At 35.0% G+C, this 17709-nt stretch overlaps 1 protein-coding gene across 1 annotated transcript in view; it reads right to left on the reverse strand.

Annotated features, from left to right (window-relative positions):
- LOC149797775 (uncharacterized) overlaps positions 1-17709 on the reverse strand; it is a 255380-nt gene that overhangs the window by 199120 nt on the left and 38551 nt on the right. The window lies entirely within an intron of this gene.

Genomic DNA, 17709 nt, shown 5'->3' on the forward strand with positions numbered 1-17709 from the left:
ACGATTTATATTTATTTTCCCTTTTTATCATTTACCTTATAGTCATCGTAGAATTGACATACGCATAACAATTAACAGTGGAAATAAGCTAAACAATGGTAATAATATCGACCCTGATTGCTACGAGTGTTTTCGACTTCGTGGGTTTTCACAAATTTGCGAATCGTTATTTCTTTCGGTATATCGTTTATTTTAAAAAATAAAAGTTTCTGTATAGAAATTCAAAAATATGGAGATATGAACAATGCTTGATCAATAAGCAACAGAAAAATACGATTATTGAAGCTAATTCTTTAATAAGATGGACATATTGTACTTGCTTCTATTTCAAACGATTTAAACGTGAGGAGAGTCACATTCGTCAAAATCAATTTCACTAAATACAAGACAGTCCCGGAATCAACAGAAATGCAAACGTGCGGACTCAAGGCCAACTATTGCGCACAATTATTATGCACAATGTCGATTTTTCCTAAAAACGTACTTATTGTGCAATTTTATCAGTGAATAAAAGGAATTAATCCTCATCCGTTGAATACAGCCTCGACAGATTATTTTTTTTATTTAGCCCATGTTCGTGGGAAAGGGAGACACGGCAATCACATGTTAAAAGCGGCGACTTCAAATGTTTTGTACTTATGGTTAAAAATTTTAATCTTCTTTTATTTTCTACGCCCCTTAGTTTATCCTGCTCGCTTTTTGGGGATGACTTATTATGGCCCAAAAACATGAAGAAAACATTATGACAATATGTTTTAAGGATTTTACATATGTTCCGTTTACCTTTTATATATCTTTAACGGAATTTCCCTAACTTTAAACATTTTTCGTGAAGTACTTTATGTTTACATGGAAGCGTTTATCTTCCTAGAATATTTTGTAACACAATTATTTGTATTTGTATTTTTAGAAATTTACTTTTAATTGGCACTGTGTAGCTGACGTGCCATTAAACTCAACTACATACAAATCATTTCTCGATACACTTGCTCATTAAATTTGAACACGGGGTCAAGGTCACACTCATAAAAAATAGGTTACAATGTTTTGGTTGAAGATTTTTATGTATTTCCTATACCACTGGAGAAATTCTATTAATACTTTAGATGGATGATAATGAAGCAAAAAGCATTTCTTTCAACAACACGCTTATGGTCAAGATAGGCTTACGGCAATACATAGAACGTGCGCTCGATAGTCGGGTCCTGGCCTTCTTGTTATCGCTCATGTTTCCTAATCACGGTATAATGCAACATATTTTAATATGGAAGAATCTTCCATAAATTAACAAAAACTGAGGACCACATGGCAGATGGGTCAGCCATGACCAAATGTGTTATCCTCGTTAAAGATAGTTTATTATTATTATTATTATTATTATTATTATTATTATTATTATTATTATTATTAATTTGATGTGTTTTAAAAGAATATCCAGAGGAAGTTTTTTTCAAACACGAACAGAATATTCAGAATAGGACATATTTAACTGCGGTTTTAATTTTGCTGTTGACTTTAGTTGCTAAAGAATAAGGTAGAACGAATAAAAAAATAAGCCCTTGAAATTATACGAAACTTAAATCTGTGCAGTGTCATATAAGACGGAAAAATGACTATGATAGATCGGTTTACAATTACGCACCGCGTGTGCTCAAAGCGATCATGTAGAAATATGAAAACGAGAATGCGTCAGCTTAAAATGAGTCCTTCAGTCTCTCGCGTGGTTCCACGAGATCCGCGCCATGACACCACTAAAACACACGAAAGGTCTGGTTAAACACTAGTGCTTGTATCTGTTAAAGTTGTTTGCTGAGGGCAGTTTGTTCGGCTACCTCTGTGTTTCCTTGGGAAACGCACTCTACCGTTTCCTTCGCATAATACAATTAAAGTACCGTTTTAAACCTACCAATATTGTTCACTTGCAATTCAAGATTGCTTCATCGTCTCGTGTTTTGTAGTGCTCTAAGCGCATTTAATTTGAGTTTTTGTTTTTGTTTAAAATTGATGATCGAATTGTTCCTTAATTTGAATTTATTGGTACTTTATTCGGGCTTTTATATTTCTGTTTATCTGAGTTAATTAAAAATATATTGTTTCAACGGTGATGTCTTACGTTTCATTGTGTTCTAAAGGTATCACAACTCTAATAATTTCTCTACATTTTAATTGGGTCTAGTTCATTAGTTATGAGCATTGTGGTGACAAATTCAGTACTGATCATGCAGTGTATTCTGTAAATAGTTGCACTGGAATGAAATGGAGGCGTCGGTAGCTCATTGGTTTGAGTTCTGGACTAGCAATCAAAAGGTTGCTGTTCGAATCATGACATTGGATCAGACTGGGTCGGGTTCAGTGGTGTGTCCTTAGGTAAGGGACTTTCTTCCATTTACCTTGGCACTAAGTAATTTTGTTGTGTGTTTGTCCAGTAAAACACCATAACATCTTGAATGAGATGGACAGAAAGTTTAGTACAAGTAGTCTTTCCGGAACGGTCCTATTAACACTATTTTCATTATACGTAAATCAAAACGGATGAAATCAATAAACATTTGATTTTCTAGTTAGGCTTTAATGTATGATTTGATTGACAGTATTCTTTTGTAGGAGTTCCAACTGCTGCAATAGAAGCTGATTTGGCCGTAAAGGTGCAATGTTTAATTTCCAACTGTTCTTAAGATCAGTAAATGTACTGGCACCTGTAAAGACTTTTCTCCTAATATCTCGGTTTAGTGTATGAATCATCCTGTCGAGACCTGATCTAACTGGCAAACGTCATTGCATCATAATACACCTAAAAGTTTTGTAACTCTTTCTACACAATATAAATTTTACCAGAGCTGCCCAAATTTTGTTTTAAGTGATTGATAACTTGAAAGGTAGTCAGTCAATTTTTTAAGTGGAGAAATATATAAATTTCGCAATGCTATTATTAGAATATACGAGCATATATATTTCGGACGGATGGAAATGAAACATACAAGACCAAAATGTTCGTGACTAAAACATAAAGGTCCGTACAAGATGGATAATGGACACCTGACATCTAAATTTAGAATAAAGTTGAAGAAAAAATTTAAGAGTTGCCTTAGAGGGCTTCATGTGTACTTGCGTGAGCTCACGTGCTCCACATATTTATGAGATACACGTAAAACTCCCCATCCCTAACGCGTATTATACTAGCTTTAGACTGTTACCAGATAAGATCAAAGACACATACACACAGACAAACACAAAAACATACAAACATACACACATATGCTTAAGCCGCGACAACCACACAGAATTATTTCTTGATATAGATTGTAAAAATAAGTTCATGTATTAGTGTATGTTTGTACGCATGTACGTACGTAGGTAGATACATGGATAGATTGATGGATAGATAGCTAGATAGGTAGGTAGATAGATAGATAGATGGATGGATGAATTGATGGCTGGCTGGCTGGCTGGATTTATGGATAGATAGATAAATCGATAGATAGATGGATAGATAGATGGATGGATGAATTGATGGCTGGCTGGCTGGCTGGATATATGGATGTATGGTTAGATAGACAGACATACAGACAGATAGATAGATAGATAGATGGATGGATGGATGGATGGATGGATAGACGGACGGACGGAGGGATAGATAGATAGATAGATGCGAAAACATCTTAAGTGGGAGAGGTCAGCAATATACATTAAATAGGCATATGGTAAACTGAGGACTTCGTACTTTCAAGGTAAATATTTATACCCAGTATTTTATGTACTTTTGGACATTAATCATTATTTCAGTCTCTATTTGTTTTTATTTATTTTTCAATTCTTTTTTATCTTTCAGCCCATGTGCTTATGCACATTTGCTTGTCTCTCGATTTATTAATAGACTGAGTGCTTAATCTACCCGTGATTTGCAGTTCAAATAGGTTGTCTGTGTCTGACGGAATAGTTATATATACTCTTGCAAAAAAACACAACATAAGTATCATTTTTGTTATATGCACATACATGCCATTCATACCATTTATAAATATAAACTTTCCTTGGCATTAATTGTAATCCAAAATAAAAGGGAGAATCTCTGTCCTGATTATTCTTTGATACATTTTTATATTCCTTAATACAATGCTTAACTCATTAAGTTCAAATGACATGCGATGGCCATTTCTTGTTTAAACTCCCCCAATGTGCCAATAATTGTCAGACAACCAGGCTATGAATAGAGAAGTGCAGTTTCATTAAGGGGCACTTTGCTGCTCCTTCCCCCCAAAAAGTAAGATTGTATAAAAAATTTCTTGAAAATGTATTTTTCCTCTTACGAAGAAACAAACACAAAGGAAATGCTTTCGAAAATTAAGTTAGAAACCATAAATTGATACATTTTTTCCTACTCATGTATATTAGACTAAAAGTCTTTAAATGTTCCTACACCAAGACCGCTTGAGTCAAATTAATTTTCTTCTTTCAGTACGTATAATATTACATTGCATTAGCATCTCACTAATCGTTTAATATTTCATTATTTGTGCTGAATAAATGTCAGAAATTTCGATGCCATTATGTCTACCGTTGTTACAATATTACAGCCAATTCATGCTCGTTTATAGTGCGACATAAAGTGAGGAATGCTGCAGGCTTCAGTCACAACGTGACCAGGTTATGAGCCTACCGAGGATGACAAACTGCTGTCTGTGTAATTAAAGTTAATACTTTTTTCGTCTGTTAAATCACCATAATTTATCTTAATACGTCAGTCTTAAGGAAGAGTCTAATTTTAAACTCTCTTCAGCTATTTTGGACCCACGCCTTGATACATTGTCAATTCTAAACTTCCAAGAATTAAAAAAACTTGGACCATACATATATATATATATATATATATATATATATATATATATATATATAAATTAGGTTGCGTTTATGCGTAGACAGTGCTCTAATAAAATCGGCGATGCACAGTGGAGCAAGCAGGGTAATAAACCAAATATAGGTAGTGACATTTATTTGTTGAAACTAAATGTAGATATGCATGGATTACATAATCACTCGGACATAAGGAAGTACATCCCCATTCATATAGATGAATAAATCAGTGTTCGTTAAAACAGGTTTAACTGTATTTTCAGATATCAAATTTAAATATTTTAAAATGTGATTAAGATGCAATTATTCCAGTCTGCCAAAGTCATTTTTTTTGTAAAAAGAAAATCGGATCTGAAGATAAGGTTATGAAATAAATAGCGACGAAATTCGGACCGAACTGGTCAGCAATCTGAAACATTCTTTATAAAGTTACGGTTCATCCTTAAAAATGTAAAAAGAAATTCTGAATTCGTAATATGGAACTAACAAAAATGTTTGATAAATAAGAAAAATAAAACATTTGTTGAAAAAGTATGACGCTGTTTCTTCTGTACGAGGATACATGTGTCTATTTCCTGTTTATACAGGGTCAGGGTCACCGGTGATATAGTAGTCTAAAGCTCTCGCCTTTACAGATCACTGACATGCCACTTCCGTCTGCGTGGGTTCGATTCTCGGTTCGGCCAACGTATGTATGTAAAAAAGTTCGATAAAAGGATAGGTGGTTCTTCCCGGAAGTTTGCTCCACGAGAATATACTGGCCGCGATGTGTTGCCTATCACATGCTGAAAATAGCTTTAAACCTACAGAAACTAAACCTTTCAAATACATGCATGTGTTTTGGACATTTAAACGTGACGATGGCCACATTCTACAAAACTAACTCGACCACAGGGCTTCCGTTTTTTTAATCATTGCGGTTTGTATGTGTGAATCTTGGAGTTAATGTAAGTGCATGTGACATAGTTGCAAAGTATGTCACTGCAGTTGCATAGACTTGCTCTCTTCCTTTCATAACACCAATTTTCACATACACTATGCGTGCATTAAGCGCTGCAGTCACTGACTGGAAGCTAGCTAGACTGAATTAGGCGGTAACGGATCACACGTTGAATGGGCACAGCAAGTATAAAAGCAGGTTTAAAGGAATCAGTCCTCATCTACATCATGGTTCATGGAAATTAGGTGGTCCCTGGAATTTTCTTCCGGAAACTTCCTAAACCCTGATTCAATGATGTCATATATTTTCTTGTAATATATTTATTTTTAAAGAAAAGGAAAAAGAAAAACAAACAAAAACAAAACAAAAAACAAACAAACAAAAACCAGCCCCAATCCAATAACAACAAAAAAGGAACAAACATTGAAATCAATTTCTTAAGCTGGACGGAAGTTCCTAGGTAGAAGCAAATGCCCCTTGGAAATCGTATTTCTTTGGTGTTCTTTTAATTTTAAATGGAATTAACTCAAACAAAATCAGAGATTCTGCAAAAGCATGGCATAGCAAATCCCTACGCTTTTATTGCATATTTGAAACCACATTACCAAATCGAACATCCCACCCCCTCCCAGTGCTCTGCTCGACCTCAAGACATTTACACTGGCGTCATAATCCAAAGTTTATCTAAAATACAGTGCGTACTTTTGTTATGACTGCATACATAAAATTTGTTCAGAAAGAACGTGAACATATCATTCTAACTGAAACGTTTGTATATCGGACCTTTGGCCCTCTCCCACGTATCCCAGTGGCTGGAGCCAATGCTGCTCCCTCAACTACTTGCAGATGGCTTCCCACACAGGCAACATATTTATAAATTTTGTTCATCTGGCACCTAGAGATTTAGAAAATGGGGTAAATGACAGGCGGATAGGAGTGTATCAATATATCCCCTGCTAAAGTGTGGGTATGCTAATATGTGCTAAATTTTAGAAATAAGGTGTTCCAAAACCCAGTTGGCGTCTTACTCTTAGAGCAATAGATATTCCAAAGTGAAGACGAACAAAATATTCCAAGGCCAAGATGGCGTCTTAGGCTGAAATCGTGCTTTCATCTAATTTGATATTATATATCTAGAATCAAATAAGAGTTCAGTAGCAGGCAATACACGTTAATTTAGGTTTTAACTGGTACACAACTTAAAGAAATATTTGTTCTAGAAATTGAAGATGAAATTTGTTTAGATTTTAGTGCGGCTATAATCCCCAGAGATCATGCCCAAATGAGGTAAGATCTAACAACTGTTGAAATGTACAGACATAAAAGAAGTAACGGTGCTAGCTTGGGACAAAAGAAAAAAGAAATGACTGAACTAGTGATTGGTATTAGTACATCAACGCGCAAAAGGTTATTTAGTGCAGTTGCAATTGGAGTAAACTGACTTGCACAGAGACACAGGTTATGGGAGCAGATCTGGCCTGTTCTGGGCATAATTTGAACCCACGTTTTTCTGTTCATGGGTATGACATGCTAACCGCAGAGTCCCCCCCGCCACACACACACAAAAAAACCAAACAAAACAAACATAACCGAACAGATATTATAATTGACTTCCCAGGAATTATATCTTACCGCACCATGCATCTGACACAAGAAGCTAATTAAATCAATGTTAAGGACGATTTAAAAGTGGAAAATAGCACGAACTCACATTAACGTCAGAATTTAAAAGAGTTTGAGAGCGTATAGTTCATGTTTATGGCCACATACAATTAAATGCTAAAAAAAAAAGAGAAAACAAAAAAGAAAAATGAGAGCAACAAAACAGAGAACACGGGTTAGATGAAGAAAAAAAACTGATTAATGGCTTAAGTTTTAAATACAACTTTTACTATAATAAATGTGTTGCATTACTAGCTTTGTAGTTTTGAAGTATATTATTACTTTCCTTTCTTATCATATAAAAAAAAATGAAATAGAGACAAACAATTATATTTTTATAAAGGATATACAACATATTTTTTAATTAACATTTTATACACCTGTATGTAGTACCTTGGTATTAAGGACTGACTTGGTATTAAGGACTGACTTGGTATTAAGGACATTAGGATACAAAGGTTATCCAACTTATGAATTCAGTAACTTTGCTTTATCAGTCTGTTCATGTCTCCATGCACAATATCTACTGGCATGAAAGAAAAATCGAATGGAGAGTGATTATTTGTTTTAAAATGTATTGAAATATTAGAGAAGAACTGAGGATCTATATAATTTGCATACTGTACCATTGTAGGCTGACTCTGGACCGTCCTAACTAGGTGGACTGAACAAATATTTGAGTTCCCGGATGTGCCAAGCAAAACGATATTTCTATAGTTTGGTTTGTTGGATGCAATCTTGTTTGCTAGAGAACAATAATGTAACAAGCGTAAATCATAAATATATTCAAGAAGGAGTTAGTTTTGGTAATGTGAAGATGGTGGGGGTAGTTGTGTAATGAATACCCTGGATAAATGATTCTATGCTGGTTGTTAAGGTAAGCTGTGAGAATCGGTGCCATTTTATCCCAGTTTTATTTTCCATTTACTCCCAGACCACACAATTTTATTCGTCACAGATACTCATAATTTTACAACAACATTTTCTTATGTTTTATATGCGTTTCAAAAGGGCTTCTGTAACCTTCTGCGTGTTGATGACATTTATTGTAGTGGATTAATTACAAAGTAAACTTATTAATAAAAAAGCCCCCCTGGAGTTCATTACATTTCAAATTCGTTGCTCATATAGTTTCCGCAATGTTGACAAGCATGTAAGTAAATTAGCTACACACTGTCAAACAGGTGTTGTGCCAGATTATACTGCGTTTTAAATCGCTGACCCTGGATAACTCTATTAATATCAATACGTTCATATCTACGTAGTAAATACCACTGGGCCACGCGATATGGATACAGCTGAAAATGTATGTATGCTGTATGACTACCATGATACTCATTTTACCAGAGTGGCTTTACCATTTTTGACTGGTAATTTGCAAGAACTGATATTTGAATGGATGAAAGATTACCGTAATACTCCAATAAACGTGCACATTCGATATAAACAGTTATCGAAAATAAACTTGTATTTGTATTGACAGAAAAAGGATGGTGGTGATTTGTATATTAATTATTGTCATAACTGTAATTTTATGGGAAACAAATTATGAACAACTCATCATTAGCAGGTGAATGTGAAACAGTCAATATTTTGTTTCCCTTCGAATTGTTAATTTATCGAGAAAAAAAAGCAACACATTGCTAGTTTGGCACATATGAAAACCGAAGATGGTTAGGTTTGGTGTTTTACAGCACAGCAACACCAGTAGGTTATTTAGTGCCGGGATAATTGGAGTAAAGAATGTGTCCAAGGACACATAACGGCAGCTGACCCGAGCCGATGGTACGTTCACATGCCAAATCCAGTTGTCTGGTGTATATTTGCAACGAGAAAGCTAAATTTCATAATTCTAACCATTGCTTAATTTTATTAATAAATCAATGAATGATTGATTAGCTCGAAATATTGGGAAGCCTTCTTGTAAATGTGCTCTTATGAATTTCTGTTTGAATACGTATTTGTACACCTGTGTTGCAGTCATTTTTGTTCTTGCACGAAGCGCACTTGCTCGCATCATTCGCCTTTGATAATTATATAAACGTTTGCTATTCTGATTTGATGCAGAATAGAAGCGTGGATAACATATATTAATGCCGCGTTTCATGTTATTAGTTTTAAAATATTAACACTTTATGCCGATTTCTTCTGCCGTTTCAAACATGTAAATCGTTTCAGGTTCAATGGCGGTCCCAAAAGTGTCGTGGGGCTGGGGTTAACAAAAAGGACACGAGGAGTCTGTGGAACCAGGGAGCGAAGACAACGGAAGTTCCTGAACTCGATGCATACATTTAAAGATCTAACTGTAAAAGAAAACTCTCTCTCTCTCTCTCTCTCTCTCTCTCTATATATATATATATATATATATATATATATATATATATATATATATATATATATATATATATATATATATATATGTGTGTGTGTGTGTGTGTGTGTGTGAGAGAGAGAGAGAGAGAGAGAGAGAGAGAGAGAGAGAGAGAGATGTAAATGTCGAAATTGTGATATCGGGGAGAAGTGCATTATTATTTACGAGATACATGGGCCATACAGTACTCTATATTTATCCAGGAACTATAATACATGCTTAAAGTTCATCTATTAATATGCACATCTATCTACATCTCTCGTTGTCATTTCTTGTCAGACCTTTTGTCTAAATGTGTATCAGTCGATAACATGTCATTCTGACAATCAATATGTTACTGGATCACGCCACCACTATCATTTCATAGTAGCGTACCGAGTAGGGACGATGTTATTCGACAATAATATATGGCCTGTATTCAGTGTAAATACGAATACGTCATTTGCAAATAATTTATAGCTATTGATGGTGTCCTTTCCCTGAAACAACCAGTAAAACTTCGGCATGCTTCTCAATGGTTTATTTTGGCCACTTCTGGTGCCAAACTTACAATGAACTTCATGAAAGAAAGTTCCCATTGGACAAATGATTTCGACCGGTACATATTAATTTAGATAACATTAAATTTCAAGTTTATTCAAGATTGTTATTGGCAATGTCCATGACAACCGGTCACCGTTTGATGCCATGGTCAAAGTGTTTTATCCAGATTTTATTCTCTATTTAATAATGTTAAAATCTGTCAGTTTAGAAAAGTTATATCGCCACCATGGCGATACTACTATTTTTATCACCAGAGTAGTGATATCACTTTTAGAACTACTTTTTCCCAATTATGAAATACATCTACTCTTATATATGTTATTGAAGTCTATAGTTCTATATTTAGGAATATTTCCATAGCTCATGAAAAAATGCCCTTATCACTCGTCCCTGGGACGAGTGAGTTGTAAGAGTTGCTCGTCGCTGTTCTCTTTATACTGAAAACAGTACACGTCTCCACTACCTGATTAAGTTTTTACTAAAGCACCATAGGCACGTGATGCAAGCTTGATACTAAAATGGGTCAAAGCCCTAAAAATATTTTGTTCTAATACTTGACTCCTTAGATAAACATTATAAGAGACAAGGCTGTATGTTGCAATTGAAGAAGGAAATTGCAGTTGCATACAGACCTTGATTTGTTATTGGCGTTCACCTTTACAGTGAAGCGGGTCCGTCATCTAGATGTCTTAATTTTCCTTATCAACGAGTCATCACACATCTTTAAGAGCTAGATATAGGAGAACCTAAGAGACAGAGAATTCTAAATTTTATGAATTTCATCTTATCAGAAAGTGTTACGTTTGCACAGATCACCAGAATTTTCAACAGTGTGTGGCTCTATTATTAACACACTGTCATGCCAAAGTAAATATGGTGGCAGATATTTATATACATATATAATTACTTTTCACAATACAAATGTCTGCAACTTGAATTTGATAGAAGAATTCGAACAGTCTCATTTTCCAAAAACGTTCGTTCTAATTATCTATTTTGGTCATGCCTCCATTCTAGAGCTACGCATGGGTGCCATACAAGGAAGACTGCTGATTGGCCAAACGAACTGGACGATATCTAAGTCGAAGAATGAGCTAATGTCCCGATATGATCTGCTTTTACATATATGTTACAGAAGCATGCATTATGTAAAATGTTGGTGAGAATCGGATCGGATACTTAAAAACACTCATTGGAATGTTAGTTGGCAATATTTTTCTTGTTAAAAGTAATTATATGCTAACAGAAAATATATGCTGGCATCTTTCCTTTTGGCATGGGAATTGTGGTGGCTCAGCGGTTATCGCGCCGGACTCTCGACTGAAATTGTGCGGGTCTGAATCCCTCAGACCAGCCTGGGTCAGCTACCGTGGACACTTTACTTCAATTGGCTTGGCACTAAATAACCTACTTGTGAAGGTGTGCCGTCAAGCACCAAAACTTTTGGCATGACAATGTATTAATAAAGCTTCAGTCCTAAAAATACCTCTGACCTGTGGAAACTGTAACGTAGCCAGATGAGACTAAAACATTTGGACATTCCCTGTTTCTTAATATCTCAGAGTTCTGACTCAAATTGTCAGTTAAAAGAAAGGAAAACTTTCTCCACATAAAACTGATATCTAAACTGCCGAAAAATATAATGGAAATGAATACATCATTAAGAAATCAAGGGATAAGTGTGAAAAAAGTGTGATAAATCGGCCTCTCACCCGTGATGATATAGAAAGGTGGTTTAGAGGCTGATATTGCCCATTGCTTAAAACATGCAAAATCGGCAGTCAATTTTGTCTGCATACATCGGTATATATTTTATACACTCATCTTTATTTCTCGCGGCTGTGGAGACACCATCGGCTGAAGGGTTCTTTTGGTGACATGTACATTATATTTCCGGAGGAAATCCTATGTTTGGGACTTGCAAATCCACGTGGAATATAACAACCTTCTGTCCTGTGGCCATTTTGAATTTCGCACTAGATATGGCTGTTATCAAATACCAGTAAGTGTCTAAAATGTACGCAGTCCGAAAAGATTTGCATGCAGCAAACTTGCACATTTTAATGAACAGATGACATCACACCCACATATCGTCTATTAGTATCAACACTGATTTGGGGTGGGGGTGATTTATCGGACTATGAAAACGTAACATAACATATGCATAAGATTTTCCTATTTTTTTAGTATCAAGCTTATATTCGGTACCTGTGAAAAAATGAAGTCGTTTCCTTTTACAATGTTCTATGCTAACAACAACTAAACAAATTAGCCAGGGGTTATTTATAACTGACGCACGCCAAACATTGGCGATGTTGAACTTCGGTGCTTGTTCTGTGTATAAAACAAATGCGTGGTCCGAATCTGCATTTACTCTGTCCAGGGAAATACTAAGTAAAGTTTTATTTGGCCCAGTCAATTTTTATCCCGGCCAGGATGAGAGGACGAGTGGTTTTCCTGAGCCCTCAATAATTCGTTTTTCTTCTTCTGCTCCTTCTTCATCTCTCCAGCAAGAACAGAGATTTTAATTATGTCAAATCCGTATACCCTCTTGTATATATTTGTGTACTGGAGGAGAATATACCATAAATAAATTCCTTAAAATTATCTCCAAAACAACAAAAGGTATGTTTCAAGTTATAGCATTTTATTTTTAAAAAATAGTTTTATAAAATAATCGTGCAAATCATCAGTGACTGAACTTCAATGAAATGTTTCTATTCGACCTTCATTGTTACCCATACTGTATCTTTTACTGAACGACAGACGGTCATATTTTCAGAGAATAAACAAACTCGTGATAAAAAGCCGTAATAAAAGCAGAGATTTTAACTCTCATCACAATAAAAGTCATGTTTGAAAACGATGGAGAAATAGGAGGATGATTGCAACCCGAAATTAAGTGATAATCGAAATTAGGGTGCAGCGTCTGTTATTGAACAAGTTTGCAAGTTTGCCAAAGCTACACAATGTACGTTTGATTGCAGAAATAAACAAAATTAAGAACCAAAATTATTAATTATAAATTCACACTCATTCAAATTATTTGTTTAAACGAGTTACGCAATGAGGTATAATGGATAATACTCCGTTACGTTTCTATAGTGCCTCCAGGCCCTTAGGGGAAGGCGAACGAAGCAACCACACTATAACCCGCGCTAACTCGCAATGCAATTTTTTTTTTTTTTTTGTGCTTGGGACCCGGCGCTCATCGCTTGCTGCCTTGGGCCCCGCATGCTGCTTTGGGCCCCGCACGTCCAAGGGCCGGGCCTGAATGCCTCTACCTCAACAATGTTTACTACATCAATCGACGCAAGAAATATGTTAACAGAAATAAAGAATCTCTTGTTTTCGCATGAAAGCAGTCTTTAATTATGAAAATACATAATTTGAAGCAGTATATGTACCTGTTATGTTTGTTAAAAGTCACTGTCTGAAAATTATTGCAAAGTTTCGGAACTTGTTTCTGTCAAAGTAGGAATGCAGCCGTTAATGGCACTTACACAGTATGGAGAAGAAAACATGTAGGAAAAAGAAAACCATACAGATCGCCTTGAAAATTATATATGATAAACATAATGTGTGTGTTTATGTGTCTGTGTGTATGTGTGTTTGTGTGCGTGTGTGTGCGTGTGTTTATAGTAAATATAAAAAAATATTTCACGAGTTGTGTGAAAAGTTTGTATGCATCGTTGTTTCACCACTTGTAACAACAGTGTATTCTCTTCATTCATGGTAGTTTTACTTAGATTTATCGTCTTAAAAAAAAAGCCGAGATACCGTCTATTTAATTAATAGAGCAGGCGTCGGAAACCTACCGCACGCGTGCTACATGGTGGCACGTCAAGAGGTTTCGTATGGCAGGCGAAGGGTAGCCAAAGCTCTCGATTTTAACAGTGTTACTCTTGCTGGTGGCACGTGCTCGTTCATTTTTGTAATTAATCCGGGAAAAAAGTGGCACACTATGTAAAACCGGTTGACGACCCCTGTAGAGTATGCTGTCATATACACAGGTGAAAACGGCTTGGTGAAATCAACAGGGAAATTTACTATTAAAATCGTTGCGGCATTATTATATTATTTCCAAAATGAGATTACTATTTGTCAAATTAGTGACGACAATACGGTTTACATATTTTTTCGGTGTACTTTCATGTCATCCATCTTGCAACGTGTACAGTCTTAACATCTGTATAAAGTATACGTTACACAATCACATTGTTCAACCATGACCAGCATTTGAAAGACGAATGACGATGACTAAAATGTGCAGGAATACCTTTTCGACTTCCACTTTTCAAACGTTTATCGACTTCGACTGTTGTTTGAAACAGAACCACCATTATGCATGATACCACATTTTATCTTGAACGAATGATCTGGTTTGTGAATACATTACAACTGACCCTGTCAAAATTAACTGAAACAGACCACATCCTGGCGTTATGAGAGTTCATCCATCTTGATTAGTTTGTGGAATGGCTAAAAATAGAAACGTTGGACTACTTTTCTAGAAACTGTTACCGTGTTTAACACAATCATCGTTCGTTCGAAAATATGACAGCACGACACGAGGTCTCTAATATCACCTGCTTATCGTACATAATTGTTTGTCTTAAGTACACATTTAAAATGTGTATTGTCGTTATTTCGGTTGTTTTTCCATTATTTTAAAAATGACGGCATTTTTATTGTCATAATATATCTTCATATGTCACTTCTAAAATAACTTAACTTTTCCTTTTATTGTACTATTATGTCATGTGCGAGTTACTGCCATGTATACAGTACTTGTTCTGAAAGCTTCAAACGATTTATTGCAAGAAGTTTTAGGAACGTTAACCTCCAGCCAAAACTTAAAACGATTTATTGCAATAAATCTTTGAAACGTAAAATCTCCTGCCAACATACAATTTATCAAGGTAATCGCGTTGCCTCATGTCTCGGCTCTTGTCACGTGACCATCCGTTTCTGGCCACACACTTTAGCATCAGAATATTGTGTTTGTCCTTCTGTCAGTTAGGGAGGAGGATTACCGCCATAATTCTATGCATGTATTGAAAGTGCCTAGATCTACTTTCCTTCTGCGTCATTGTATCTTAAATTTTTGCCAACTACTGAATTGATTCTGTAGTTTGTCGTATGGCAAATGCTATGTCAGTTATTACAAGTTTTAACTTTCTATTTTTAAACTTGCTATATCACAAGTTACACAAATTGCACCTTCCAAAATCATGACTATAACTGACAAAGAGTTTGTCATACGACAAACTACATAATCAGTTCAGTAGTTGAAACAGAACCAATTCTGTAGTTGGCAAATCGCAAGATACAATGACTCAGAAGGAAAGTATATCTAGGCACTTTCAAGCAGTCATTTACAGCTTGGATCAATGAAAAATAGAAAATTTATGACTAGAAATATGAATGTAGCACTTGCAAGCAGCCATTTACAATAATGCATCAAGGAAGATTAGGAAATACACACATATAATTAAGACGGTAATCCCAAACATAGTCAGTTACTAGTTTCGTTCTAAAACTTTGTGTGGAAAGACACCGAACTTTGTATATAGGCTGCTCACGTGAAAACCACCCGTGAGAGAGGTAGAGTCTCTCCGCTGGAGTTCCTAGGAGAAGTTAAAGGTCACCTGTACAAAAACCGTTGTTATAGTGTCAGCGTTGAATATTTGCAAGTACATTCAAGGGCACTACAGACTATATGTTATTATCACTGTATTTTACGTTTTGTGCCCCCGATTTTATCGGAAACAAGTCTAAGCTTTTACAAATTCCAAGACTGCATGTGATAGTATGTCATTTAATAATACAAATTAATTGGTTTTACGGTTATTGTGTTTAAACCTGTTATTTTATGCAAATAAGGATCATCGCTATATTGGAAATTGCTGTGTACAGCAGCTTTAAACTAGAAATTATATATAAATGTAGGATTGATTCACAAATAAATTTCAAATTATTGCATGTCTATTAAAGACAAACGTAGGTTTAAAAAAATCAACGTTGCGCTGATGTATACATAAACCACTAAGTGTAAACGAATCAAACACAAGTTGATCGCTTCTCTTTACTTTTATTCTTACCAGTATTATACCGAGAAAACAAAATAAAGTCAGATTGTTTGAAAAAATCCTATTCACCTTTCTCTTTCTTTTTCTTTCATTTATTCCCTCGCGTATTTTGTTGTTCAACTATTTAAGAGATAAGAAAATATCACATTAGTTTGCCAACAAAATATAACATAACATTAAAACTTGTGTACTCAGTTCTCTTAATTGATGATTTTTATTTTGTAACGTTACATTATTCATTTTAGAAATAAATGCATCGGGTTAGCCTCAACGTCAAACCAAAGCGTAAACACGTACTATTAACGTTTAAAAGAAACTCGGGGTTCGAAAGCGATATCTGATTCGTTCTTAATTATATTGCCTTATTTATTTATTTTAAAAAGGTTTTACAATTTTGATCTATTTGCTAATAATTTATGTTTAATTATAGTTTTTATTTCCAACTGCAATAAAACGGGAACCATTATTAGGTTTACTTGTCAGTTATGTATTTTTGCTGTTGTTGACTCTTATGAGCAAGTTTTTTTTATGATTGTTCATTCAATTTTAGTATCCAATAAAAGCTACAGAATTGTTTTTAAATCATTATAGATTTAGCAAATACTTTATGGCTGAAAAATATAAAGAATGTCGGAACATTTTAATGTCTGTTTTTCTATTTTAAACATGCTGTATCCATGGCAACATGTGGACACAACAATTATATCAGAATAAAATCAGACCATCTCACGCTGTAATTTACATCATATCAAGGAAAAACAGAAAAGAGGCAGGAAACTGCTGGTATAAAAATATAGACTTTTGCTTCGTATTGGAATGACAGCGAAGTTACAGACGATGCAGAAGGCGGCCATGTAAATTAATATAGTTCTTTCCTTCGTAATGCAGTATAACTACTGCTTTATGTGTGTCACGAAGTTGTTGTTAAGTCAACTTATATTGAAAATGTATCCTCAATCCGCAAACACGCAACAAAAGAAACTATTTTCACGTGCGACTCAGTTTTAAAATTTATAAATAAGATCAATATGTTCCTGTAAAGTGATGTTTTAGTCTTCTAGATAAAGATAGTGCTGGAAGAACAGTACTCGCAAAGACTGTGCCTCACATATTTTATTCAGACGCAAAAAACAAGGCCCAAACTTTTGATCTTTGACTTCATGTTTAAATTGCACTTTTTAGTAACCAAATACATAAAACCAGTCTCTCTTGATAAAGGTACCAAATAATAGTACACTAGTTTACTATAC

This window comes from Sinohyriopsis cumingii, chromosome 6 (genome assembly GCF_028554795.1).
Source record: "Sinohyriopsis cumingii isolate HCF-2022 chromosome 6, ASM2855479v2, whole genome shotgun sequence".
In the NCBI taxonomy this organism is placed as follows: Eukaryota; Metazoa; Mollusca; class Bivalvia; order Unionida; family Unionidae; genus Sinohyriopsis; species Sinohyriopsis cumingii.